Raw genomic sequence first — 7,502 nt, forward strand, 5'->3', positions numbered from 1 at the left:
CTCTCGCTCTCTCTCTCTCTCCTCTCTCTCTCTTCTCTCTCTCTCTCTCTCTCTCTCTCTCTCTCTCTTCTCTCTCTCTCTCTCTCTCTCTCTCTCTCTCTCTCTCTCTCTCTCTCTCTCTCTATCTCTCTCTCTCTCTCTCTCTCTCTCTCTCTCTCTCTCTCTCTATGTATATATATAAGCGGAAGCAAATGTATCTATCTTTATTACCGATTCTCCTTTTTGACCTGCTTTAGGTGTGCTGAAAATGAAAAAGACTATTGCGACGTTCGGAGGATAGTTGCAAAGTGGAAGGTCTAGGATTCATGGTCACCCCACGCGTTAAAAAATGGTCACCCTTGCTTTTTCCACCGCCCAGCATATGACGTGCCCAGTGTTTTCGGTTTCCATCGATCTTTTTCAACAAATCAGGCGTTTCCGTTTAAAAGGACTACCATTCTCTAATCCTGACGCTTGCTGTTTTGCCCGTTTGCAGCTGGTTATGAGGTGTTGCGGCATTTTGGCAACGGGTACGGAAAGGCGAGAAAAAAACGAATAATTGATTTGTTTCAAATATAAATACGCATCCCTCATTATCTGATTGTCCGAAGATAGGTGAACAGCAAGCGAATTCAACCATCGTCAATCTGCGCATGCAAGGCATTTCATACATTACAGCCGAAATATTTCTGTTTTTGCCCCAAAACCGTCAGGGCAGCCGGCATGTGGCCCCACACCTAGTCCATCGCTGTCGTCGCGTCCGGTAGCCGGCTTCTCTGGCCCGCCGTCGGTGGTACTCTGGAGCCTGTCACCGGCGGCACCTGACCCCTGACCCAGAATAGCCCGCGGCAAGGTCATTAGCCGTGGCGCACGCGTCCTCAGTCACAGCCGGCGGACGCGGGGGGTCGACCTTGAAACAGGATGGGGAACCAGGGGAAGGAGCATCGGCGTTCAAATTTGGTAAAATGCGTCATTTACCCTTTAAATTCGGCGACAAGTCATATTCGTCCCATGCTTTCCATGGTTAAAGCATGAATGAAATACAAAATTGTTTTGCCCTGACACCTTTGGTGAGAGCTGACATGCTCAGAAAAATAAGCTGCAGCACAGCATCGGGCGCACCGAACCCGGGATTTTGGCTGTGTTGTGTATGAATCAGCAGGCCATCGAGAGACTAGTTAAGAAGTGGCGACCATTCCCGGTGAATAAGTTTGGACCACGCATTCATTATCTACCATAATTGTCCCGGATTCTTCCGTCAGTCTGCGTTTACATTGAGCATTCACAAAAGCTCTGCAACCATGCTCTATAAAAGGGAGCTTTATGCCGCTTGAATATCATGGAGGGATTTCGTGTGAGTTGATTGCTTTTTTTCTCTTTTTTCTATCACTGCATTTATCATGAGCTCCTATGCACGCCTACACTTAACATAATGAGTGCGTCTTTGAACGTTTGCGTTAGATGGAAGAAGTACGCGTGCCCAGGAAAAACTACGTTCCTGCTGCTAAATGTCCCGTCAAAGCGTACTAATGCAGCACATTAGCTCCATGGGTGTTCTTGGGTTTGGCCACACGGCCGAAGGGCGATAAAATTCTTCTCCCACGTTTGCCGGCAGGACAAGATGGAGCTGCTGGAGGACTGGATCGGCGACATGAACCAGCAGAACCGCACTCTGGTGGAGACAGTGAAGGAGCTGGAGACAGGTGCGCTGGACGGCGTTATGTCCGCCCTTCAGCCGCGGCACGAGCTGCGGCCGCTGTGCACAGAACAGTTAGAGAGGCGCGGCCTGCTTTGGCTGTGAATAGCTACTGTGAGACTCGTGAGGCGCTATGGTATTTCGCGGGCAACAGTGTTAGCGGTTTAAGGCGACGCAGTTCAGGGCTGAGTATTTGCAGCGTTTGGAATTCGAATCCCAGGGGAAGTGGATTTGGATTTGGATTCGGATTCGAATTCGAGGAGTCGAACACAGATTCTATCTGCATCGAAATATTGAATAATACAATGACAAAAAATGAGGACGGGCGACTCGGTCCTATGCAGAATCGACATGTACGTCGCAGCTCATTCTTTCACTGTTGCTCTCCTGTTCTTCTTGCTCCTGTTGCCCACGTCAGGATTCGAAAATAAGGTGCAAGCGTAGCCCTGTTTTGAATGAACAATTGGTTACCGATACATACCAACTACTATGCATTGGTAGCAGCACTTTTTCAGGGTGTGGGGGGAGGCAATGTCGATTGCAAAGTCAATCCTGATGTTGCAGCGCCCATGAAATTTTGATATCCAGACATTAATTCTTCTAACGTTGAGTGGTTGACTTACCGATCGAGGAAAACCACTACCAGGCCCTTCCGTTTCGGCGACAATGGTCTGCAGCGAATCAACGTCCTGTGCTGTATGTGGCAGCGAGGTCCGTGAAAGGCGTACTGCCAATGATCGCCCCACGGCTCTCGGTGGTGCCGGGGATCGCTCCACGGCTCTCGGTGGTGCCGGGGATCGCTCCACGGCTCTCGGTGGTGCCAGGGATCGCTCCCCGGCTCTCGGTGGTGCCGGGTATCGCTCCACGGCTCTCGGTGGTGCCGGGGATCGCCCCACGGCTCTCGGTGGTGCCGGGGATCGCTCCACGGCTATCGGTGGTGCCGGGTATCGCTCCACGGCTCTCGGTGGTGCCGGGTATCGCTCCACAGCTCTCGTTGATGTTCGGGTATCGCTCCCCGGCTCTCGGTTGGTGCGGGGGATCGCTCCACGGCTCTCGGTGGTGCCGGCGGGGGATCGCTTCACGGCTCTCGGTGGTGCGGGGAACGCTTCACGGCTCTCGGTGGTGGCCGGGGATCGCTCCCCGTCTCTCCGTGGTGCCAGGGATCGCTCCCCGGCTCTCGGTGGTGCAGGGATCGCTCCCCGGCTCTCGGTGGTGCCGGGGATCGCTCCCCGGCTCTCGGTGGTGACCGGGGATCGCTCCCCGGCTCTCGGTGGTGCCGGGGATCGCTCCCCGGCTCTTGGTGGGGCCGGGATTGCTCCCCAGCTCTCGATGATGACCGGGTGTCGACCTCCGGCAGAGGCGTCCCGCCGCTGTGAGATGCTGGAGAGCCGCCTGGTCTCCACCACTTCCAGCACCAAGCAGTACATGTTGCAGCTGCACCAGCTACAGCGGCAGGTACGTGCCAGAGGCGGCGGCGGATCTCACGTTCTCGGTTTGCCGTGTATGGGCTCTGCCTCACGTCTGGTTTTTACGGGCCGAGTCTGTTACAACCCGGCAACGGTGCTGTGCGTTGCCCTGTGTTTTGCGTCAGCGGGAGGCTTAGAGTCTTATTGATGCGTACACAACGCGCAAATATGTGCGGTATATATGTTAACGATATGCATGTTGGCCGTAAAAATGCAATGCCGTTGATGCCTCCTTAAAAACCCAATAACAGCACACTAACTTAAAACGTTCGAATAGCGAGTGCCTTGTCAGGAAAAATTTATTCGTGGTAATGATGAGAAGGTATTGTATATGACGTGGTGGGCAACCTTTTTTTAAAGACTTGTTCCGAACCCTTTGAATGGATGGATTTCCGGGATCATAGCTCACGCTAAGCAGTGCTTGTTGTGTGAGCCCTTACCCCTGCCATCCGATCGCGCAATTCCATGTCAACGGCAGAATTTTGTGGCGAAAGCTTAACGTGCCGCAATGGTCGGCACGGTTCGTCCTGCTCTCTGACGTCAACTGACCTTTGGCGCGACCGCTGCCACCGCCGCAGGCCATACCTATCAAGGGCAAATAGCGAGCGCCCTAAAGCGACTCGAACCCGCCCCGCCACGGGTGGGTGGATCGGAAGGCAGGCGCTCTAACCAACTGAGCCACCGGGACGGACCAACCCACCGACTTTGTTCTGAAACAGCCGTAAACTGTTGAGACATGTGAGGGACATTGGTACTACGGTGCTGTCCATGACCTACACTGCTGCACCGTGCGAAGGCGGCGTAAACGGAGGCCAGCTACGCTCCATTGGCACCGCAGCTCACACATGCGCCGCAGCTGCGAACGTGGGCCACTCCCCGCCGCAGGCCACAGGCGCGGCAGGGGCGATGGCGGACAAACCGCAGATCGATGACGTCACTAGTCCCACCCACCACCCGCCAGGCCACAGGTGCAGCAGGTGATGGCTGACCAACCGAGACTGAGTGACGTCCACTGGTCCCACTCCCCCGCCCGCCAGGCCACAGGTGCAGCAGGCACTGGCTGACCAACCGCAGACTAAGTGACGTCCCTGGTCCCACTCCCCACCCGCCACGCACTAGGCGCGGCAGGGGATGGCTGACTCAACCGCAGCCTGAAGTGACGTCACTGACGTCACTGACGTCCTCTCCTTCCCCCGCTAAGCCACTGTGTGGGCGCAGGACCTGTGTCCACTAGGGTCCAGGCCCAGCGTGCTGCCCGACTGTTCGCAGGTGGCAGAGAGGCGCGAAACAGCAAGATGGCGTCATTGATTGATTGCTCCCCTCGATGCCGGTCCCAAACCACGCGAGCGAGATGGCAGGTTGTTCCGGCCCCCTTCTCCTGCCCTTTTCCATGCTCGGCACAAGTGCATCCAGCCGAAGAACTTGGCCAACTGCAAGACAGATATGACATCACTGGTGTCAATCCACCACCCCGTTCCCCACAGGTTGCAGCAATGATGGCTGAACCGGCTAAGTCCGAAGATCCACGCCGGCGAGATGACGTCACTGATGCCACTCGTTCGGTTGGCCGTCCCTTCCCAAAGGTGCAGCAGCTGATGGCCGTCCGTCTGCATGCCGAAAGCCGGCGCGGGGAGATGACGTCACTGGTCCGACCGGCCTTAACGCTGAGAACGAGCAGTTGCGCCAACAGGTGGAGCGCGCCGGCGACGGGCCTGTGGGTCAGTGGGCCTCCTGGCGGGGCCTGCGCATGCAATGCTGGGCTCGGGTTAATGCGGTTCTCGTGGCTCACGAGGTTGATGGTAGGTGTGCGGGTAACGCGATCTTGATAGGTCAGGGCAGTGAAATCTCTGGATTGTTAGAAGACGCGGGCTTTGTCAGCTGTTGAAAGTCTAAACTGGCCTTGGAAGCACTACACTTTTAACTAACGTTTAACTTTGGTCTCAGTTCATTTTTTATGATTCGGAGAGATAGTAATAAATTCTAGGCTGTGTTTAGATGAGACGGTGGTAAGTCCTGAGGGTGGTTATCGCTGTATTGTAGGCATAGGTGTGATTTTGTTTAACACATGAGGGAACTGAGCTTACGCGTGGAATTAACCATCACCACCATGCCCGCGAAAAGATAAACCGCGCTTTAACTGGTTCCTGTAATCCTTCCAATATTTCCGGCAATTCTTTGTAAATTGGTGCAGACCATAACATGAGGCACCACTCATTCAGGGCTTTCGTGCTGCGGCTTTCCACATTCTGCGGTTACAGCAGCAGAGTTCTGGCCCATTCCAGCTCGTCATCTAATGCTCAACACAAGCCCCGTGCCGCACCGCCGACGTTGCTTTCACGATTCATCCGCATCCCGGCCACCAGAGGCGCTAACATAGATGTTCTATGCTGCAGAGGGCAGCACAGCGCTAGCCGTCCGCCACCGCAGGGAGTGGTCTCCGACGAGCGTGCTCGGCCACCGGCTAAGGTCAGTGAACCTTGTCAACAGCACCAAAGGTCGGATAGCCCGAAAACGTTCGGATGTTGACGATGGTTTCAAACTGCACCGGGGCAGCACGTTTGCTGGTGGACTGCGCCCACTGTTTACAGCAATATCCCTCCGTGCCCGCAACCGTAGCGTTGCACTAACGTTGACTCCTGCAGCAATGTAAACGAGGTGGACGAATTCTAGCTCAGAGAAATAAGTGGCTTAAACGTTTTTGATGACGTGACGCGACTGGTACGCTGCAGCGTATTTGTGACATGGCATATTTAGTACATTTGCCCGGTCGTCATCCAGACCTTCCTATGTTGTCGCACTTCAATTATCTCGATGATGTGCGTATATATATATATATATATATATATATATATATATATATATATATATATATATATATATATATATATATACACATACATTATTACATGTAAATCACATGCATGTTTTTATATAAACACAAATATATATATATATATATATATATATATATATATATATATATATATATATATATATGCAATTTGATATTAGCCAGTGGTACGTTATTTCTACCTTTAAAAGCATCATAAGAAATCTACTCCAATGTTAGTAATTGTACAACACCCTGTGACGTGCCCGCAGTGGCATCATTAAAGAATACATATGTGCCAGATGTTCCTGATTGTTTTGTTTTGTTTTTGTTTTTCATGGAAAATATGATAACATCTTAATAACAAAAATAAAGCAGATTTCGTTCCGCACCGACGCAGGATTCGGGTCTGAAAAATGCAGCTAGGGAAGCGGTCCATGACGTCTAATGCCGATATGATAGCAGGGATATCAGGACTCTGTTCTGAGACTGGCTCAAATGGCATATAGCAGAAAGTGATAAATCATGCGTTGGTAGCGTGCAGTTTTGTGACACAAACACACAAAATAGGACTTGCAGCATGACATTTCAGTCTTTCTTGGTATATAGCGAAGCGTGGTTTCCCACGCTCTCCATAGAATAAATCCTGGTCAGCGAACTTTGCAGCCAGCGTACCTGACATAGCTGGGAATCTACGAGACTCTTTGTGATGGATACACTGGGACTTACGGGGCAAAACGTGACATAGGTAACAGCTCATCACGACAATCACGCATCACACCTCAGGCTTGCGTGGCTCCTTGTGATGAAGGCCACCTGTTTCCTTCGTTCTGCATGGCCGCTCCACTATCTAGCCGTCCTGTGACGGTTGCGTTCAACATTTCCGATCGCTTCGATAACGATTATCACCGAGAGCTCCGACCGGTCGGGGTCAGCATCGCCCCGGCCTTGAGCGCGCCCCGAGCCGAGATACGGCGTGCCTCCGAGGCCCCTTGACCGCTCGCGACGGGCGAAGATTATCCCTCTTGACCCGGGAACACCAGGGGGTGCTCTTGGGTGATCTTTTGGGCGCTCCATCACCCGGCAACCGCCACTGGCACCAGCCGTCGGTCGCCGTTCATTCGCCACTGCCGCTTCCTGCGGCACATCTGACACTTCATTGTCATCCGGAAGCGACAGCGGAGCACGTTCTCTTGAGTTCTGCGTATAGAACCTCTGCGTTCACGCTCAACTCTGGCGGCGACGACAGAAACTACCACGTACTTAACGCCCTTTACACTCCCCGTGGTGCGGCCGCCGCTCTTATCTAAACAAGTGGAGCAGTCGGCCACTGGGCTCGCGCCTCAGCTGAGTCGGTGCGTGCGAGACGGCGGCGCCCGGTGAGAGGTGCTGGCGCCGGTGTGCAAGAACGCTGCCCCAGTTCGGTGGAAAGGTTTTGCAGCGGTGAGGCTGTGGTGTGGGGCTCGGCGTTGAGTGCAAGTGACTCGGGCTCCCAAGTCGATGGCAAGTCAGCTTCGGGTTTATTTATAGT

General features: G+C 53.3%; 1 long non-coding RNA gene across 1 annotated transcript; it reads left to right on the top strand.

Annotated features, from left to right (window-relative positions):
• Positions 1-1,635: 1,635 nt before the first annotated feature.
• Positions 1,636-4,746, top strand: LOC119106420 (uncharacterized). The gene is made up of 3 exons (XR_005095134.1): positions 1,636-1,682; positions 3,033-3,130; positions 4,725-4,746. It is a non-coding gene; the product is annotated as an uncharacterized LOC119106420 (long non-coding RNA).
• The last annotated feature ends 2,756 nt before the right edge of the window (positions 4,747-7,502 follow it).

Source organism: Pollicipes pollicipes, unplaced genomic scaffold, assembly GCF_011947565.3.
Source record: "Pollicipes pollicipes isolate AB1234 unplaced genomic scaffold, Ppol_2.1 Scaffold_6138;HRSCAF=7277_pilon_pilon_pilon, whole genome shotgun sequence".
Lineage (NCBI taxonomy): Eukaryota > Metazoa > Arthropoda > Thecostraca > Pollicipedomorpha > Pollicipedidae > Pollicipes > Pollicipes pollicipes.